At 47.9% G+C, this 21,109-nt stretch overlaps 1 protein-coding gene across 1 annotated transcript in view; it reads right to left on the bottom strand.

Annotated features, from left to right (window-relative positions):
- Window positions 1–21,109, bottom strand: part of C3_2H2orf69 (chromosome 3_2 C2orf69 homolog) — a 49,510-nt gene that overhangs the window by 27,632 nt on the left and 769 nt on the right. The window lies entirely within an intron of this gene.

Here is a 21,109-nt window from a genome sequence, read left to right as displayed (position 1 = left end):
AGTGAGGTACCATCTTTCTCGGAAGACTTTGGGGAATGCGGGGTGGGTGGAAATTTGTGGATCCACGCAGATTCCAGAACTTTCCACCAGATAAATGTGGGGAAAAAGTGTTTTTTTGGCAATTGTTTAGGTTTGCAAGGGATTCTGGGTAACAGAACCTGGTGGGAGGCAGTCAAGTCACCCCATCTTAGATTCCCCTGGGTGTCTAGTTTTCAAAAATGTATAGGTTTGCTAGGTTTCCCTAGGTGCCGGCAGAGCTAGGGTTAAAAACTACAGCTAGGCACTTTGCTAAAAAAGGGTAATTTTGCATTGTGAAAATGTGGTGTGTTCACGTTGGGTTTTGAGCCGTTTCCTGTCGTGGGCACTATGCCTACCCCTACAAGTGAGGTACCATTTTTATCGGGAGACTTAGGGTAATTCAGATTTGTAAAGGAACTGTTATTACCTATTGACTTTCGATGCATTTCTGCCTTCCAAATGAAAGACATTGTGTAAAAAAGAAGTCATTCTAAAAAAATGACTGATAATTCTCATGCTAGTAGGAGTATTCCCAATTTAGGAAATGTGCAAATATCTGTTTCTAAACTCTATAATTTGTTCCCATTTCAGAAATACATAGGTGTCTTTCATACCGATTTTTCCATGTACACATTTTTACAGAATAATTACTATGTACCTGGTACATAATAAAAAACCATTGCAAGTTGCTGCTCAGTTTTTGGACCTGGGTTCGTCGGGTTCTTGGTGAACCTACAAGTCCTATATATCCCCACAGCCAGTAATGTCCAGCGGATGTAACGGTATATTGCTTTCAAAGAGCTTTCATAATTAGAAGTTACAGGTGAGAACGTTGACACAAAAGTTTTTTTTATTCAACAAATTTTCAATTTATCCTATATTTAACTGTTAGTTTCTATAAAAAAAACCTTGATGGATCTACACAAATGACCCCTTGCTGAATTCTGAATTTTGTCTACTTCTCTAAAATGTATAGCTTTCCAGGATCCATTATTGCTTTTGTACCCATTTCTACCATTAACTGGAAGGAGGTCGAAAGGACAAAAAATAGCAAAAATAGGCTATGTCCCAGAAAAATGCCAAAACTGTGTAAAAACGTTTGGGTTTCTGACAAAAGTCTGGTATCCCCTAAAAGCTGGGAAAATGGTGATTTCAGCCCCACAAACCCTTTTTTGATAACACTTGCAGGGAAAACTCAGAAGCTTTCATTTGCAGCCCGTTTTTCCCATTTTCCCAAAAAAAAACAAAAACTAAATTTTGCTGTATTTTGGCTCATTTCTGTGACCCCTCCAGGGGGATCCACAAACCCTGAGTACCTTCAGAATCCCCATGATGTTGGAAGAAAAGGACGCAAATTAAGCGTGGATACCTTATGTGGTCAAAAAGTTACAGGGGCCTCAGCGCGCACTACCCCAAATAGCCAAAAAAGGGCGTAGCACAGGAGGGGAAAAGGCCTGGCAGCGAAGGGGTTAACCTGCTGTATTGCACTGCAAGCATGGGGAATAAAGGAGGGCTTATATCTAGGTAGTAGAAGTAACCTACAAAGACAACTTAATTTCCTATCAACCATCTGCACTGAAAGGGACATCACTGGATTTCCGATCATCCATCGTACAGGGAGTGACATAACTGGTTTTCGTTTCCCGCCCACGGCACCCTGCACTCCTCCTCTTTCCCACAAATTACTTAATGGCAGCTGCAAAACGGATGATGAAAGGATGCGTGCTGCAGGCACAGCTGCGCCTATCTGCACCTGCACCGTGTCCAGCACTAGGGACCCTGGTTCTGTCCCAAGCCCCGCTACCGTGCTGCACTCCTCTGTGCTTTCAGGCCGGGCTGCCGCTCACTGCACTGCTGCCACACTGCACCACACAACGTTGAATGAGAGTTCACATGTGTCTCCTGCAAGTTCTTATGATCAACCACTCCTACGCCAACAGCATCCAGCAGCCCACTTGCCAATAGCTCAAACTCGTGAAATGCGAGACATATTGCATTGCAAATGCTTTTTTTTTCCACTATGGGAAAACAGGAAATTAAAGAGAAGAACTTTTCAATTAAAAAGTTGTTAAGAAAAATACAATTTACTCTTCCATCACCAATTTTTTTTGTAGAGCACCAAGAGATACAGTGGAGCAGATCTGCCACAAAGTACAATAACACAAGCATTTGCAATGCAATTGGTCTCCCATTAGTGAAAGTTGGAGTTAATGGTGGTGTAAATAACAATGTATTTTGTTTATGGATTGGATGTATGCAGTGTGGAGTTTAATTATATGGATTGGATTGAACTGGTCAGTTGTGGAATTGTGTGGGGTGTAATAGCGCGTGTGTGTGTGTATTTGTGTAGTGGAATTATGTGGATAGTAATTGTGTGGTATTAAATTAGCTGGAATTATGTAGAATGGGATTGAGTGTTATGGAGTGTAAATATGTGTATTGGTATGTTGTCTTGTGGCATGGTATGTAGTGGAATTTAATTATGTGGTGAGCTGTTGAATTGTGTGACATGATGTTGAATTTTGAGGTATGGATTGGATGCATTTGTTGTGTAAGAATGCAGATTTTAATTATGTGGTTTGTTGTTGAATTATGTGGTGCAGAATGGAAATGTGTGTAGCTGAATTGCGTGGCGAAGAACTGTGTGGTATTTTGAGTGGAATTATGCAGATGGGAATTATGTGGCATGGTGTGGAGTGTATTTGTATGGATGGTTGCTATGTGGCAAAGTGGTTTTATGTGGGATGTATTTATCTGGTATTTAGTAGAGTATAATTAAGTGGCAATGATTAATGTGCACGTATGCAAAGGCTATATTGAATGTGCTTTATTATCCTTTATGAATAACAGTAAAAACAGCTGCAGGAGGACTGTCAAAATTATATGTGTTTGCAGGGCCTGTTTTAGCCTTAGTAAGTTGTTGGATGCAAAGTTACCAGACTGAAACCGCCACAACATTTCCCAAAAATAAATAAACACAGATCCTGGAGATGCTGCCTGAAAGAGTACTTAAATTAAGGGTTTCAGGTGATATTACAATTTAGATGCAGCACTTTAAACCATGCCTTGGAAAATAAATAACTTTTCCAACATAATTTAGGTGGCGGATGCAGATTTAATGAATACAGCTTCAGCAGCATTTCAAATGTTTAAAAATGCAAACTCTAAACAGGTTTCTAGGATTAGAACTCAGACATAAAAAGTGCACAGTAATTTAAATACAAAGTCTTGATCTGCTAGTGTGCTGGGTTTATGACACTGCCCTGGTGACATTACATGTGAAGTCTAATGGCTCACTGTAGGAGGGTGGAGTAGCAGACGCAGCCATAAATCTCGGCAGGGAGCTCATTTATGGAAAAGAGCCACCTTCTGTCAGGCGGTAGACAGGTATCCCACTAACCTGCCACTCCGGATGCAGCAGGAACGATGGATGGTGCCAGTTAACCCCGTCCCCCACCACGGAAACGCCCCCGAGGTTCCGAACACCCCTCAAGGAACGACTCCGTAGAGGGGAAAGGGAAAAAAAGGACAAATTAAAGTAGAAAAAGGTGCAGCTACAAAGTCACACTCCAGAATGGGGCTGATGAAGCGACCCTCAGTAGTCGTCGGGATCCCTTGCTATCTAACCCCGTGTTCCCTGCAGAGAAAGAAATACAGTCATACAGAAGGACTTAATTGGCAAGCAGGGGGAATGACACATATACATATGTATACCTTTTGGCAGGTCACTTACGGGACAGGTAACTGCGATCAACCCAGGTCATAGACTTGTGATAACTGAGGATGAACGTAGACACCTCAAGATGCTAACAATAGACACTTGTCCTGACTGTGCTTTCTGCAGCACGTCAGTATCTCTGTAACTTCAAACGAAAGAAAGTACTTAGCTGAAGGATGGCTGTCACGGAGTACTCCGACACTGCGTCCTGGAAGAACGGCTCCGAAGTCCAGAAAGGCAAATCCTTGGAGAGAGCCTTCACCGAAGCACAATGCCACCGTGTCCAGCCACTCTGCGTAGTCAAGAAAACGAAAGAAAGAAAAAACGGGTCACGGGATCCAAGCCTTTCAAGCGGCTCGCCGACGAGCCGTCGCTCGTGAAGAGAGATGCTGTTGCCGGTTCTTGGGGAGTACCACGGAGGACTCACACCCATAGACCGGGAAGGGAGCGGTGTTCACGGCGCACTTCAGCGCGAGGGCTGAGCTGCAGCGGGTCCGGGTCCTTCGCACGGTTTCGTGCGTTCGAGAATAGATGGCGGCAAAGTCAAGTGACGCCTACTCATGGAGCGCGCCCCAGCGCTGTAAGGAAAAGTCCAGCCGTACCAAACGGGAAGTAGCGTTCGTCAACAGGGGGACGGAGACGAGCGGTGCATCAAGGGAATGCTCGGGAGCTTTGATTTCATTACAAGACCGGAGGCTGACATTATGCATTATCCTTTAATGCAACTTCAAGTACAGCCGCCACTTAATAGTTACATCATAAAGAAAACATCTAGAACAAAGTGTATCCTGGCAACGGCAGCACAAGGATCAATGCGGCTTCAAGTCAGATAAGTGGTCTTTCTCAGATCTCCTATCCTTCCTAGCCTTTTTGATTATTTATATTACGTTTTACTATCTGTTTACATTTCTGTTGCTTATCTATTTGTTATTACTTGCCTATTACTCCTTATAAGGTGGAGTATAATTTATTGAGCATGTTTTGCCATTATCGCTTTTTATTATTCTGATACATACGCTCCTTTGTCGTAATTGTGTGCTGAGTCGGTCCACTAGTGTTGTGTACGAGACTCTTCTCGTGCCGTGTTAAGGTATCTTAAGTGTGTGCTTAGGTCTTCGTGGAGCGCTCGTGGAGTTACGCTCCCCCCTTCCACCTCTCATGTCGCCTCTGCCTCCCCGGTGACGTTACCTCTCAACTTTGTTCCTGGCTCCGTACCTCGCTCACTGCAGCCGGCTCCGTATATCGCTCGCTGCAGCCTTTTTCTTCCTTGGCTTCGTGAAGTCGATTCCCGCAGCTGCAACGTCCAAGCTGCAGGACGTGCAACACCTTCTCCTCGCACACTCCTTTACCGTGTCTCCCATGGGCTGAATAAAAAAAAAAAAAAATGGATAGAGAAGCGAGAGGCAACGCGTTCGTCTCGTTGCTCTCTCGTTAGAGGAAAGTCGCTAGCAACGACCCCCCTCACAATGCTGTTTCCTAGCAACTGCCTGCAACAGCTACTAATCGACAGTTGGCAGCTTCGTTTTGCCTACTTTCTCTCTCATCCTACAACATTACAACTACTTAAACCGTTTACCTTTATTTTACTCCATTCCAAGTGACCAAAAAAAACAAAAAAACAAAAAAAAAGGAAAGGGGGGGGGGGAATGTCTGATTCCGATGACCCTCAGACAATTACACCCGCTCCCTCTAACAAGGAAGATCTTATCAAAAAAATGATCCATAAAGAGATCCATTCCTGCATGAGGGAGACTATTGATAAGATTGTTGCAGGTAAGAGACCCCCCCGCACTCCTCAGAGCGCAGTCCAACTAACCATCTAATGTTGGGGGTAAAACAACCAAAAAATGCAACAACTTAAATAATGAGGGAAGTTTGGGAGGTCAAAGTACCTCATTTATATTGGGAGGACCACGCGCCTCAAAACCTGAAGGAGGACTAAGCTCCTCAAATGCTACGGGTGGCCTAAGCGCCCCAAAAATACGATGTGCCTATAATGACACTCCTCACTGGGATGCCCTAAGCGGCTCACAATACCCTAATGGCAATGCAACCCTTCTCTTGCCTAGCGTACCCTCTAACGAGTCACTTGACGAGTATATACTGGATCTGGATCAAACGGAGGATGATTTTGACCCCAATTTCTCTGAAGAAGAACTCCCCTCCTCTTCTAAAAAAGTTATTCTTGATCCCCTCGGTGGGGAAATGTTTTCCCACGACAACATTCAACACCCTAGAAGCTCTCAGTGGTGGCCCCAAAATCATGTAGCCAAATTTATTAAGACTTGGATCAAGCACCCTTTAGAAACAGAGGCAAGAAATATTCTTAGGGCAGAATGCCCACGCCCTGTCATCCAAGACAAATTTTGCCTTACTCCCAACCTAGACCCAGAGCTAATTAAATTCTTATTTAAATTGGGCAGAGACCCTAGGAAAGGGTTTGAACGCTCCCTCAAAACTTGCCAAGATCGCATGCTTGACATGCTCGGCCCCTTAGGCCGTATGATTGACCTTATCGAAGAAAGCTATATCAAAGGTACTCAACCTAATATTGACCTCCTACGGGGATGGAGTCAGAGGGCACTTATTCTCTTGGGTAATGCCAATGCATCCCTCAATACTGAGAGGAGGAAAATAGTCCTTTCTAAAATTGACCCTAAACTCTGTGATATGGCGGAGAAAGAATCTTCCTCTAACCCAAATGGATTGTTATTTGGTGAGGATATGATCAAAGACCTGGGGAAGTACGTAGCTACCTTTACAGCTCTGGACAGGGCGCAAGCCAACATGCGCAGTTTTTAACCCTAATGTTTTTGCAAGGGCCGGCAGAAGGGGTCGTTCTGCCGGCCGCTTCTTTCAAAGACCCTTTTCGAGATCAAGAGGTTTTGGACGAGGTTACCAACACAACTCCTCATTCTTCCCTCAACGAGGTCGTTCCTTCCGTTCAAGAAACTTCAGGTCGAGAGGCATCTCCAGTCAAAATTCAACAAGTGAGTACTCTTTCTCTTCTCTCTTCCTCTTGAACTCAAAAAGTAGGGGGTCGCCTAAGGTTTTTCATCCACGTTTGGGAGCAAATTACACACGACCCTTGGGTTTTAGAGACAGTTCAAGGTTTCAGAATAGATTTCACAGAGAAACCCTTCCAGACCTCAGCTCCTCTAACATTAAACTTAACTCGAGAACAACATTCCATCGTCGAGGAGGAAGTAACTTCTATGTTAACGAAAGGTGCAATTCGAGAAGTTCCTTGAGTTTGCATGAATTTCATAAGCAATATCTTCCTCGTAGAAAAGAAAGACAAAGGGTGGAGACCTGTAATGAATCTAAGGGACCTGAACAGGTATGTCTCTTACAATCAATTCAAGATGGAAGGTATCCATCTCCTCAAGGACATGCTTTTAGAAGGGGACTGGCTAGTCAAATTAGATCTGAAAGACGCCTACTTCACCATTCCTATGGCAGAGGAATCCCAGCCCTTTCTTCAATTTGTTTGGAACAAACATCTATACCAGTTCCAAGCTCTTCCCTTCGGCCTATCTTCAGCCCCGTGGTGTTTCACCAAAGTCATGAAGGCAATTACCACGGTCCTTCGGGAAAGAGGTGTCCGCCTCATAATCTATCTAGACGACATTCTCATCAAGTCCCAAGACAACTCCCAGATCCTGAAGGATTTAAAATCTACTGTGGATTTGATAGAAAGCACAGGGTTTATTATAAACAGGGAGAAGTCCATCATGACTCCTTCCAGATCTCTAGAATTCCTTGGCTTCACGGTAGACACCGTGAAGTCCATGCTTTTACTGCCTCGGAAGAAGATATCCAAGATTCGCAAGGAAATACGCCACGTCCTAAAGTCAGACCTCCTAACCCTGCGGGAGCTAGCCAGACTACTGGGCCTCCTCTCATCATCTATCCAAGCCATCCTTCCTGGCCCACTTCATTACCGAGCTCTCCAGAGACTCAAAAGGAGTGCCCTACGTTCCGGACTTTGGTACGGAGACCAAATTCATCTGGTCCCAGAGGCCAAGGAGGAACTCTCTTGGTGGCTGGAGAATTTGGATGCATGGAACGGGAAGGCCATTTTTGGGACTTCACCGGACCCGATTCTGGAATCGGATGCAAGCCTTCATGGCTGGGGTGCCTGTTTTCAAAACCAGAGCACCGGGGGTTCATGGTCTTATTCGGAGAGTTGCCACCATATAAACTTCCTGGAGCTTACCGCCGGACTCTATGCCCTAATGAGCTTCAGGGAATCCCTTCAAGGGAAGTCAGTCCTCCTCAAAATGGACAACATATCAGCAGTTGCTTATATAAATCGCCTTGGAGGGACAAGGTCTCCGGACCTCTCCAACCTGGCCAAAGAGATATGGATGTTTTGTTTGAAACACCAAATTTCTCTAAAAGCAGAATACCTGCCCGGCCTAAAAAATGTCTGTGCGGATTGGAATTCAAGGTTCCTCGTAAATCACACCAATTGGAAATTAAATCCAATGATTTTCAACAATCTAGACCTTATTTGGGGTCCACTAGAAATAGACCTCTTCGCAAGCAGACTCAACACAACTTCCAAGTTATTTCAGCTGGCTTCCAGACCCGGGGGCTCTAGCAGTGAACGCCTTTCTCCAACACTGGGAGAACCTTCGGGGATATGCCTTTCCCCCCTTTGCAATGATCCAACGTGTCCTCCAGAAATTGAGGACAGGACGGTCTTCAATAGTCCTGGTGACGCCGTTTTGGCCGTCCCAAGCTTGGTTCCCGTCAACATTGGAATTAGCTTACGAAAAACCCTTTCTACTTCCAGCTGCTCCGGACCTCCTAAAGGACAGAAACGATTTTGATCACCCCCTTGTTCGGAATGGGACTTTGAACCTTCTTGCCTGGAAAGTGTCAGGCGAGCCAACGAAATCACTGGACTTTCGGCGCAGGCTTCTTCTCTCCTCCAGGAATCCTGGGCCCCCGGTACCCACTCTAGGTACAACGGAATCTGGAAAAGATGGGTTCGTTGGTGCAAGAAAAGGAACCTGGATTCCGTGGAGGCCCCTATTGTGCCTGTAACCAATTTTTTTGTTGAACAGTTTGAGAGAGGTCTTTCCTACAGATCCATTAACTGTTATAGGTCGGCCATTTCCGCTGGTCATTCCCTCCTTAATGGTCGTTCTATTGGCAAAAACCCGATCATTTGTAGAGTGATGAAAAGTATCAGACTTAAGAGGCCTCCAAAACCTAAATATGACTCGCTTTGGGACGCAAGACTGCTTCTTGACCTTTTTTGTAAATGGCCGGATAATAATTTGTTAAGCAACAAATTTCTCTCGATCAAACTAGCTTCCCTCCGTGGTCTTATTTCCTGACGTAGGGTCTCGGATGTTAAAGCCTTAGAGGTATCCAACAGATCCTATGATGCTTTCGGCGTCAGATTCAATATTCTTAGAAGAACTAAAACAATGTCTGATATGATTTTTTATCCTAGGTTTGACTCTTGTAAGAAGTTGTGTGGTTGACTGAATGAGAGAATATGACTTAAGAACTAACCCTCTTCGCACTACTGGAGTGACCCAACTCCTACTTTCATTCGTTAGACCCTTCAAACCTGTTTCTTCTTCTACTATAGCTAGATGGGTTAAATTAGCTATGCAATTGGCAGGCATCGATCTGTCTAGATTTCAAGCACATTCCTTAAGGGGAGCTATGGCTAGTCAGTCCTTTTGGAAAGGAGCAAAATTAGACGACATCCTCAAAGCAGCCGATTGGTCAAGCTCCTTTACAAGACATTACTGCAAACCTGTCGAGCACATGTCAATTCTTTCTGACTACCAACATGCATAATGGCAGCCTCCGGTCTTGTAATGAAATTGCGATTCTCCTATTACCATGACCAGAGAATCTGGATTTCATTAAAGACACGGAGGCTGACATTATCCCACCTCTCCCTTCCCGGAGTGGATTTTAGCCTTTTCTTTACCTGCATTTTGTAATGCCTTGTTTTATTATATTACTCATTCGTTTATCAATTCTGACTACTATTGCCTTTTGTGGTTTATGCCATCTCTAACCTTGTTTAACAATTTTGACTGTTATTGCCTTTAGTGATTTATGCTATCTTTAACCTCCGTTGTTTCTTCCCCTTCATAGGGTGATAAGTACCTTTCCTAATTTTATTTACCTTTTCAGATAATTCGTCTTGAATGGATTTTTTCTTCGCCTTCCATCGTAGCGGCAGTTACCGCCCTACTCTGTTCCATGGAATGACCTTTCGTGATGTCGCCAGCTTCTGGATTTCGTTGCCACGGAGGAACTTTTCTTCTTCTTTCTTGTTTTTTAATGCATTTAAAAGAGAGGCTGATCCTTGTGCTGCCGTTGCCTGGATACACTTTGTTCTAGATGTTTTCTTTATGATGCAACTATTAAGTGGCGGCTGTACTTGAAGTTGCATTAAAGGATAATGCATAATGTCAGCCTCCGTGTCTTTAATGAAATTCAGATTCTCTGGTCATGGTAATAAGAGAATCGCAATTGACAAGCACCGTGCAAAGGGAAGGGAGGTGCTTATATATGCTTCCGAGGCCTGTGTCACGGGAGAGGTAGTTTTGGACAAGGGCAACATTCATACGAACATTCACACGCGTCTTTTCCCACTACCTATGCCGAAACGTGACACCTACATAGCAAAAAGGCCCAGCTCGGCAGGCGCTCATGTGCGTAAATAAATAGCTGTTGTGTGTGGAAAGTGTGGCAGAGCAGAAAGAATAAAGAGGAGCAGGACAGCATGCCAGGTCTGTCATGTGGAGGAAGTGCACGGAGCAGAGAGGCACACTGGCGAGAGTGCCATAAAAGCACAGATGGGCAGAGGGGGAGGGGGCAGAGGGGGAGGGGAGAGCAACAGAAGGGAGACCTCTGAAACAGCCCTGCCGCTGCGCATCTGGGTTGAACCAACGCCAATTAAGTCATTTTCCCCCTCATTCCAGCACAAAAATTAGAAACATTGGGCAATAAATCTTACAGGCTATAAATAAATAGTGCGTTAAACACAAAACATGTACAACAAATAGCACCCGTAAATGGCACCTGAAAATAAAGTGACCGTTGCGTTTCAAAAATTGTAATGTTTTTATTTATGTAGCTGAAAGAAAGCACTGCTTTGTTAATTTGCACAACCACAGTGGCACACAATAATGGGTGCAGACTGCAAATAAACAGCGTGCTGAAATTTTGAAGAGTGCTTCACGTTTGCAGTTAACCTCGAGGCAAACGATTTCAAGGAATACAAACCGCTGCAGTGCTGGGGCCAAGGTGCCCTCTGTTAGCCTCGTCGGGGGAACACACGAGTGCACCATGAAAGACCCCGGCAGTGTGGTAGCGGGGGCAGCGAGGATTTGCAGCATGCAGCTGAAGTGCTTCCTGGAGTCAAAGGGCAGCAGCAGTAACCTGAAAAGTGTGAGGAAGAGTGGCTACTTGCGCAGGCACACAATAGGTTTTCCGTGCAGCTGGGGCCGTGAGAGATGCCCGAGGAGCCAGCACAAGTACTAGGAGATTGAAAAGAAGTGGCACAGCAAGCCGCCCATGTGCAGCATTTCGCTCGACTCCTCTAAGTAACAAGATGAAAACAAATGTAAAACCATGATGGAGTAGCGTTTATAGAGTTTTATATAGCGCAAACTCCACACAAAGATATTGGATCACTGTGCATGAGCACTGGTTAAATTACACAAGATCACATTCATGTTTTGAGGCACGGGGAGAAATGATATGCCCAGAATCACAGGATTTTGAGCACGCCGAGATTCAATCATTGTTCTCAAATGCAAAATTCTGCAGTTCTGGTTATAACGCTACAGTCAACCCTCCAGCTGGACAGACATGGAGATGAAGACGCACAGCGCCATTAAACGGAGCCTTGCTGGTGGTCGTGTACGACAACTTGTATTTTGCTGCTTCTGTCATTGCATACAAATATACAATACTGATAAAGCAAGTAACATAACACCTACGGCTTCCTTGTATACAACATTGAAAATACTTCTGTTCTGAAATGATGAGACTGAAAGAACTATAACGAGTCTCCTTGAAGTTACCTCAAAAGCAGTGACGAGTGGCATTGCTGCAGAGGTAAGATTTTTTTCACCCAGAGGGCAAAAATGGAGAGCCCGATAGAGATCCGGTTTGGTAACTGCTTTATAGAACTGCCAGTGCAGAGCTCCGGCAGGACCCGGCCCACTTAAAGCCCTGGCTCTCACCTGTAGGAGGATGGAACCCAGTAAGGACCACAGCTCCTGACACTCGTGATCACGCAGCACACACAACACTGGCAGTAAAAGCGTGCCCTAGCCGGCTGTGCCCCTGCATCTGTGGGGGACTAGGACAACTAACGGCGACACCGAGTCAGTTTTGGTGCAGGTCAGTTCACACAGCGGCCCAGAGCTCTGCGCACTCTACTACAAGCAAGATTAGCCAGGACGGAAGGCAACCCCAGCAGGCCAAACAACAAGATGAAAACAAATGTAAAACCATGACTGAGTGCGTTTATTGCAGTTTTATATAGCACAAACTCCACACAAAGATATTGGATCACTGTGCATGAGCACCGGTTAAATTACACAAGATCACATTCACGTTCTGAGGCACCGGGTGAAGTGATGTGCCCAGAATCACAGGATTTTGAGCACGCCAAGATTTAATCATGGTTCTCAAATTCGAAATTCTGCAGATCTGGTTGTAATGCCACAGTCAACCCTGCAGCTGGACAGATGTGTAGATTAAGACGCACAGCGCCATTAAACGGAGCCTTGCTGGTGGTCGTGTACGACAACTTGTATTTTGCTGCTTCTGTCATTGCATACAGATATATAATACTTATAAAGCAAGTAAACATTACACCTACAGCAAGGCAGGGCTATTGGCTTTGCCAATGGTTGTTGTTTGTGTAAGATAAATCAGTAACCGCTATGGCTTCCTTGTATATAACATTGAAAATGCTTTTGTTCTGAAATGATGAGACTGAAAGAACTATAACGAGTCTCCTTGAGGTTACCTCATAAGCAGTGAAAGTGGCATTGATCTCTTGTCTTTATGGGGCCATGTGTTTATAATTAGAAACACATGGCCCCATAAAGATTAGAAAGTACTTTGCGACATCAGGAAAGCAGGCCACCCAGTATGGCTCGGAGGTGAAAGGGCGGAACCCAAAACCCTCATCTCCAATGGCAGTCCAGAGTTTAGCATGAACGGGGACGCCAGCCAATGGAGGGGCGGGGCTTCAAGCCCTCTTCTGAAAGTCCTCCTTAACAATAAATCTTGCCGAGCGAGCAGCGCATGCGCTGCCACGCTAGGCGAGCACTAAAAACTGCAGGAGCATAAGCAACAAAAAAAATATTTTGGTGCTGCCATAAAGTTACTCCCACCCTAGCCTAGCATGGCAAAATGTTGCACAAGCAGGGATGTGCTCTCCTTACACTGCATCCTGGTGCAACAAAGGCATTAGCAAATGATCGCCCAATCAAAAATTCATAAGACAACAGACTCTCCTAAAAGCTTCAATTTAGCATACAAAACTCTGTGTAGGTTATTAGATTTAAAAACAAATTCACCAAGAATAAAGATTAGCAGAGACCTAGACTTATGATCTACAATGCAACAAAAAGGGTAGCGTTTTATGTTGTCATATGTCTCTACCCATCTTCTGGGATAGATTGGTGAATCCACGAAAAGCTAAAGATATTCGACACGTTGGTTGTGAAACCAAGGTACTCAGATTGAATGACCAACTGCTTTAAAAAAAACAAAAAAAAACAAATAGAAAATAGACAAAAGCTGGCAACTTGCTCTGCTGTTTATTTGTAGTGCATGTATAAATAAAGAGCAGTATCTCGTCTCACAGCATTGTGAGAAAATAGGAGCGTTGTTTTCCTCTTTTTGATTTACAAAAGCCCTGCTAATTCTAAGGTGTAAAACTTCACAACAGGAGTATCACTCATACTCAAAATACATTAAGAGCTATACAACAGAGGGGAGGAGCCTAGCGCGCAACCAAGATGGCCGCGTAGGTGCGAGGCTCCCGAGGACCTCCGCAACCTCCTACGTTTATCCTGTCTTCATCCTGCATCGGTTGAGGGGACTGTGTCGGTGAGCCTGAGCCGAGACGGTACCCGTTTTCCGTTCTCGAATCGGACCCCGGGTGCCGGAGTGAGAACCGATTGAAGTTTGCGGCCTACTTCTCTCCTGACCACGGATTCGAGTTTGGGGGCGACCCAGTGGCGAAGTGAACAACAACGGCGGGCTGGGCCTGGCGAGTCGCGTACCCCACACTTTCACTTTTGAGTCCCCTTGCCATTATCGCAAGTGGGATCACGGCGCTTCTTTGTGTTGGGGTGGCCTCGCTGGGAGACCCTGCCTGCCTGCCTGCCTGCGGTGGCCCGCTCTGCCGTCCTGGGGTGGCCCCCGGGGCTCCCGGCCTTGATTGCTTGCTCTCCACTGCGTGGCTGGTGCGAGTGCGAGTGCGAGGCACGCGACGATGGCAACGAAGCAGGATGGGGATCGGTTGAAGGCCAAGTCGACCCGGCGTGGCACCGCACATCAGGCCAACATCATGGACCGCTACACCCTTCCGAAGGGGTCTCCCGGCGGATCGCACAAGTCCTCCGAGTGCCCCCCGGATGCCCCGGATTTGCCTACGGATCTGACTTTGCAAGACGTCATGGGCGCCATTGCTGAGATGAAGGCCTCAGTGGGCCAGCAATTCGACACTTTGGCACACAAACTCGACGCGGTCCTCATTGATGTCAACCTTGTGAGAGCTGATCTCTCCAAGACTAATGACCGGGTCGACTCTTTGGCCCACACCGCGTCGGGCCTCAGGTGGCTGCCCTTCAAACGGAGGTGCACCGGCTCCGTCAGGCAAGTGCGCTCATGGATCGGCGCCTGGAGGACTCCGAGAGCCGGGCCCGGAGGAATAATATCCGTATCATCGGAGTACCCGAGGGACGGGAGGAGTCGGCGGCGGATCTCTTTGTGGAGGACCTGATCACTACCCATCTCCAGCCTCGAGGACTGAGTAAATTCTTTGCTGTGGAGAGGGCCCATAGAGTTCCCGGAGGCAGACCAAAGGTCGGAGCCCCTCCGCGGCCTCTTATTGCCCGTATTTAAAACTTTCGGGACAGGGATGCGATTTTGCAAGCCTGCAGACTGCAAGGGCCGATTAAGCTGGAGAACATGGAGGTGAACTTTTATCCCGATTTCACCCAGGCGGTCCAGAAGCAGAGACTGAGTTTCCTGGGCGTCAAGCGGCGGCTTCGAGGCATGAACTTAAAGTACGCCATGCTCTTCCCGGCCAGGCTGTGGGTGGAGGTGGATGGTTGCACTCACTTTTTTGACCGTCCTGAAACGGCCGGGGACTGGCTGGACACTTTGTCTGGGGGTCATGGTCGGGATGATGGGGGGGGGGGGGGGGGGGGCGGCGGGAGGAGAGTGCCCACCGGACCGGGTCTGAGGTACTGACACGGGGGCTCACTCCGGATGATGCCACTTTTGGCCAAGCTTAGGGTCTTTTGTCTGTTGTGTCTTGTCTCCCCTCCATTGGAGGTTGTGCGGGGTCTCGAGGGGGTTCTCCTTCCTCCTCTAGGGGGTCTTAGTAGTTTAAATTACATAGGGGCGACAGGCACACTGCAAGTTGGGGGGGCTGTCTGGGCTGGGGTTGGGTATTGTTTATTTGTACCACAAGGCAAAAGTATTGTTGTGCTATTCCTAAAGTGCTCTCTGGGGGGCGATTGATCGAATTCGGCTATGATGGGGGGTAGGGGACTGAGTCTTTTGTCCTGGAATGTTAACGGACTGGGGGACAGGATAAAACAGGGGGTGGTCCTGCAGTTCCTAAAGCGAATTTCACCTGATATAGTCTTTCTGCAGGAAACACACCTCATTGGAAACTCCTTTCGTGCCATGAACAGACGGGGCTATCGCCTTATGGCCCACTCGGGCTTCACGTCTGGTTCGAGGGGTGTGGGCATTATGGCTAAGACCTCGCTTCCGTTGGAAGTTGATGAGGTGCTCCATGATGACAGGGGACGGTACACGGTTCTGGTGGGTAGATTGGAGGGTAGAGTGATTGTTCGTCTCTGTTTATGTCCCGCCAGGGTTGCAAACGACTACTTTTGCGGATCTGGGGCGCCTCCTCCTTGGCCTTCCGGAGGGGATTCTAGTGGTTGGGGGGGATTTTAATGCTGTGGTTTCCGGGACTGAGGATCGTCACCCCCCTAGGGATCTCCCCCGTGCCCAAGCGTGGTTGTCCGGCCTCTTGGACACCTTGGGGCTGGTGGATTGTTGGCGGTTGAAACACCCTACGCAGATACAGTACACCTTTCATTCCGGGGCTCATGGCAGTCTTTCGAGGCTTGATTATGTCTTAATGCCAGCGGCACAGGCTGGGAGGGTTGGGGAGGTACGACATTTGGCGTGGGGTATTTCAGACCACTCCCCGCTCCTGTTGCACTTCGACATTGTCCCGAGGGGGAGGGGAGGGTGGTCCCGATTAATCCCTGGTACCTGCGTGACCCCACAATTCGCACAGTTTTGGTTAAATCCCTTAAGCGATATTTTGAAGACAATGTGGGGTCTGTGTCGTCTGCGGTCTCTCTGTGGGAGGCGTTTAAGACGGTACTCCGGGGGGAGGCCCTATTCCTTATTTCCCATTCCCGGAGGCGCGAGCAGGAGGAGGTGACCCGTGTTGAAACTGAGATAACTGAGTTGGAGGGTGATTTGGAGTGTGGGGTGACGGAGGACAAATTGCATACTCTCCGACTCAAGCAGGCGGACTACAGGGCCCTCGTCACGGAGGCAGCCAGGGGCCTCAGTAGAGAGCAACAGGGGAGACTGTATGATGTGGGTGATAAGGCGGGTAAACTAATTGCGTGGCTGGATAAAAAGGAGAGAGCGAGTCAAGTTGTCCCGTCGATTGAGAAATTGGATGGTGTGTGTGTCACTGACCCTGGAGAAATTGTTGATTGCTTTGCAAAATATTTCCGTGGGGTGTACTCCCCGGTATCTTCCCGCTCGGAAGAGGACTCCCATGCTTTACTTAAAGACATTGCGCTACCTTCCCTTTCGGAGGAGGATAAAGTGTTGTTGGACGCGACCCCAACATCTGAGGAGATTGCCCTCGCCATACGCTCGGTCGCCTCCGGCAAGGCCATGGGTCCTAATGGCCTTCCCATCGAATTGTATAAACTACGACCGGATACGCTGGCGCCGCATCTCCGTGCTATGTTCCTCGCGGCCCGCTCGGCGGGTTCCCTCCCGTTGGACCAGCGTCTGGCCACTATCGTGGTTATTCATAAGGAGGGGAGGCCGCGGGATCGGGTCACGTCCTACAGGCCCATTTCGCTGCTGAATGCGGAAGCCAAAATTCTCGCCAAGGTGCTGGCTAATCGGCTGGTTGGCGTGGTGTGCGATCTGATTCACCAGGATCAGTCCGGCTTTATCCCTCATCGCAACACTGCGCTCAACCTGCGGCGTTTGCATGGGGTGCTCGCGCGGGTCCCGTTCATACGAGAGCCGGCCATTTTGGCGTCCCTGGACGCCACTATGGCGTTCGACACGCTTGAGTGGCCATATATTTGGGCGACACTGGCGAAGTTTGGTTTTGGCCCGGGATTCATTGGTTGGGTGAAATTGTTGTACTCCGGACCGCTGGCGCAGGTGGCGGTGAACGGTAGAGTGTCTGCTCCGTTTGAGCTGGGCAGGGGCACGCGGCAGGGCTGCCCGTTATCACCGCTCCTCTTCGCGCTTGCCTTGGAGCCCCTGGCGGAGTGGCTGCGGTGGCACCCTTCTATCCGTGGTCTCCGATGGACCCCCGAGTATGAGGATCGCGTATCTCTTTACGCTGACAATATTCTTTTATACCTTGCTTCCCCGCGTAAATCACTGATTGTACTAGTTGATGTTTTGCACTCATTTGGCCGCAATTCCGGCTTAGTCATCAACTAGGCTAAATCTTGTGTGTATGTCCTTTCCGGGGAGGCTCCTATCCTTCCGCGGGGTTGTCCTATCCAGATCGCTCCGCAGGGATTTAAGTACCTGGGTATCTTCATTACCCTGGACGCTGAGGCCCGATATCAACAGAACTTGCTCCCCCCCCCCTCCAGCGCCTGAAGGATGACGTGGCGCGTTGGAGGCGCTTGCCGCTCTCACCACTCGGCCGTGCGGCATTGTTTAAGATGATGTCGCTGCCACGTTTCCTATACGCTTTACAGAACACGATGGACGTTGTCCCGGCGTGCTACTTTCGCGAGGTGGAGAGTCTGCAGCGACGCCTGTTCTGGGAGGGTAGGCCGCGTATCGCCCATGCGAAGCTGGCGCTCCCGTGGTACGACGGGGTGGGGGGGGGGGGGGGGGGGGGGGGGGGAAATCGCCCTCCCAGACATCAAACTGTATTACTGGGCCTCCCAGCTGGCTGCCATAAACCACGGCCTTTATGGGCCCGCTCTTAACCCGGCCTTTGAAATAGATAAACTGTTACTGCCGGGTGGCGACTATAGTCGGGCGCTTTATTCTAGGTCGCTCGACGCACGTCTGACGGGCCCTACGCGGGTCGCGGTACGGGTGTGGCACGCGGCAAACTTGGCGATGGGGTGGAAGGATCGGTTGACCCGGGCGACGCCACTGTATGCATCTGAGCGGCTGGGCTCCCTGTGGACCTCGAAGGGCTTTGAGAAGTGGGGCATGATAGGCATCAGCAAGGTGGGCGATCTCTGGACGAGGGAGGGATTCAAAACGTTCGAGGTGCTGCAGACGGAATTCCAGTTGCAGGACAGGGAGTACTTTCGATATATACAGGTCCGTCACGCGCTGTGCTCCGTATTCCCGGATGTTGCCTCCATCCCGGAGTACTCCCCTCTGGAAGAGAAGAGTGCTAGATGGGCATGTACCGGACGGCACGATTTCATTAATTTACAAAAAACTCATCAATGATCGCTCGGGACTGCTGACTAGCCTTCGTGAGGCGTGGGGGGCTGATGGATTGGAGCTGGATGACGAGGACTGGGTGTCTGCGGTGGCATCCCCGAAAGAGGTGGCCATACCGGCTCGCCTTCGCTTCGTCCAGCTCAAGATACTCCATAGGGTCTGATGCGTATGGGCTATGCCGTGGACGGGTTGTGTAAGCGTGGGTGTGGTTCTTCGGGGACCTTCCTCCATATTTTGTGGGAATGCCCGGAGGTGGCACGATTCTGGCGTGGTGTGCATGCGGTGTTGCAGGCGGTCACGCATGGGACGCTGCTTCCCGAGGCGAGGAGATGTCTGCTAAATGTGTGGGAGCCGACCGACTATTCAGTGCCGCAGACGTGGTGGGTGACTCTGGGATATATGGTGGCCAAGCGTGATATTGCGCAATTGTGGGGTTCCCAGAGGTTGCCAACGGTCTCGGCGTGGAAGGACAACATGGATTGGTGTATGTTTCGGGAAAAGGTAGTGTATGTTGCGAGAGGTAAGCCTGGGAAGTGGGTGAAAGTGTGGGGCCCCTGGAACACCTACCGTGGCGGAATTTGTACCCCGCTGCTGACGCCTGATCTGTCACTGGCCCCGTCTCCTTAGTCTGCTTGTCTCCCTGGTTCTGGGCATTGAGTTCACTTTGTCTCCGTCCCGACCTATCCCCCCCCCCCCGCTATTCCTGTGGATCGGTAGGGTCCTCCCCAGGGGAGCTCATGCTGTTGCTTTGACTATTGGCTGCCTTGTGGATTTGTTTTTCGTTTCTTATATAAAAATGAAACCGTCATGTGGGGGTCCGGACGGTGTGGCTGCCAACGCTTCTTTCAACTCCTGTGACCTCTCTCACGCCGCAGCGTGTGTTTACTGATTGTATTATATGCTCTTACTGTTTGCTAGCGGCCGGCCTGAAGGTTGTAGGCCCATCTTTGTATATCTTTTGGATTCTGTAATAAACGGTTTCAAAAAAAAAAAAAAAAAAAAAAAAAAGCTATCCAACAGCCTTGGAATTTTGCAACAATGAGGAAAGGTTGTATGATATGAACATGAGTCCAGCCATTTTTATAGCTGAGTTTGTACATCATTGTCTGAGAAGTTTTCCATGTACGTGCTGAATTGTGCAGTTTTTTGTTCTCCATGCCCTTGGAAAGTACTGAATGGTCGCTAGAATAATTACACCCTTTTAAACATTTGTGCTTCTCTAAGATGGAAAACCACACTTTTTCCATCCAATTTACAGTTAGTCAAGCCCTGCAAGTCTCCCTTACATTACTACCCTTGAAAATGTAGTGTGGTTAGCTATTTTTTCTAATGTAAAACTGGAAGGAAATTTCCTATGGATTATGGGTGGGAGTGGAGGCTGCACGCAGACTTGTATATAATATAAATATGAAAGGAGAATGGTTTCAGTGTTCATTCCCTTAACGGACATGTTTTTCCCGAGAAACCTGCTCGGATTTACCTCCGACTACCTGTACTCCTTTGGATTTAAGTGGAGAAGAGTGGTATTATCCAGGGTGCAGGGGTACACTTCCAACACAATGCAGGCCCCAAATTATGCACCAGGATTGCTTAAATATACACCAATGAAAATGCAGCTTGCAATACAATTAATTTAAAATTATTAGGCTCAAGAATCTAACATTTAAATGCTGTTGCAAACGTGGTCCAAAAGCTACTGGAAATTAGCAGATTACTGTTTTTTTTTATAATTATATAGAAAAGTTTGTGAGAAACTGAAACAATGTTGCACGCACCAGAACACACCTACATGTACAAATTTCAACGAAAATGTACCTCTTATTATGCATGCCCGGTTACTCAGTTGCAAATTTTATCTTGAAAAAATGCTGTTGCGTCACTGAAACATTTGCTACTTTGCCAACAAGGTGAGTGCTCCTAACACACATGGTTTAGGTGAAACAATACATTCCAAGAAGGCATTATTGCTGCACCCATATTGAAATACATATACAGGCATAGTTTCCTGTTACAGGCTAACCTTTCATTAGTAAGTCAGTTGGGTGGAGAGATTCTACAAGGTTCATGGTGCAATGCCTCTTGTCCACTAAATGTGGCCTATGCCTACAGTCACTATTGGCTACAAGCTCCACCTGTAATGCCCAGTTATTCACCGGTAATATTCATTACTCCGAGTCCTGGTCTTCCCGTCCCATTCCTGAGCCCTTCCCTCCCTCCCTGGGGTTTGTTAGTGGGGATTGTTTTTGGTTTCTTTAGTATTCTCAGGATGTGGTATGACACAAAGCTCTGCTAGGTATTAGGTTTTTGGGGAGCAGAATAGCTGCTCACTGTTCAGGAATGGGACAGGAAGACAGGACGAGGAGGTAATGTAGGATGTGGAAAACACCTTCTCGCCACCCAGTCCCACCCATTCCCTGTGTG

Source organism: Triturus cristatus, chromosome 3_2 (genome assembly GCF_964204655.1).
Source record: "Triturus cristatus chromosome 3_2, aTriCri1.1, whole genome shotgun sequence".
NCBI lineage: Eukaryota > Metazoa > Chordata > Amphibia > Caudata > Salamandridae > Triturus > Triturus cristatus.
This window is presented reverse-complemented; position numbering and strand designations above follow the sequence as displayed.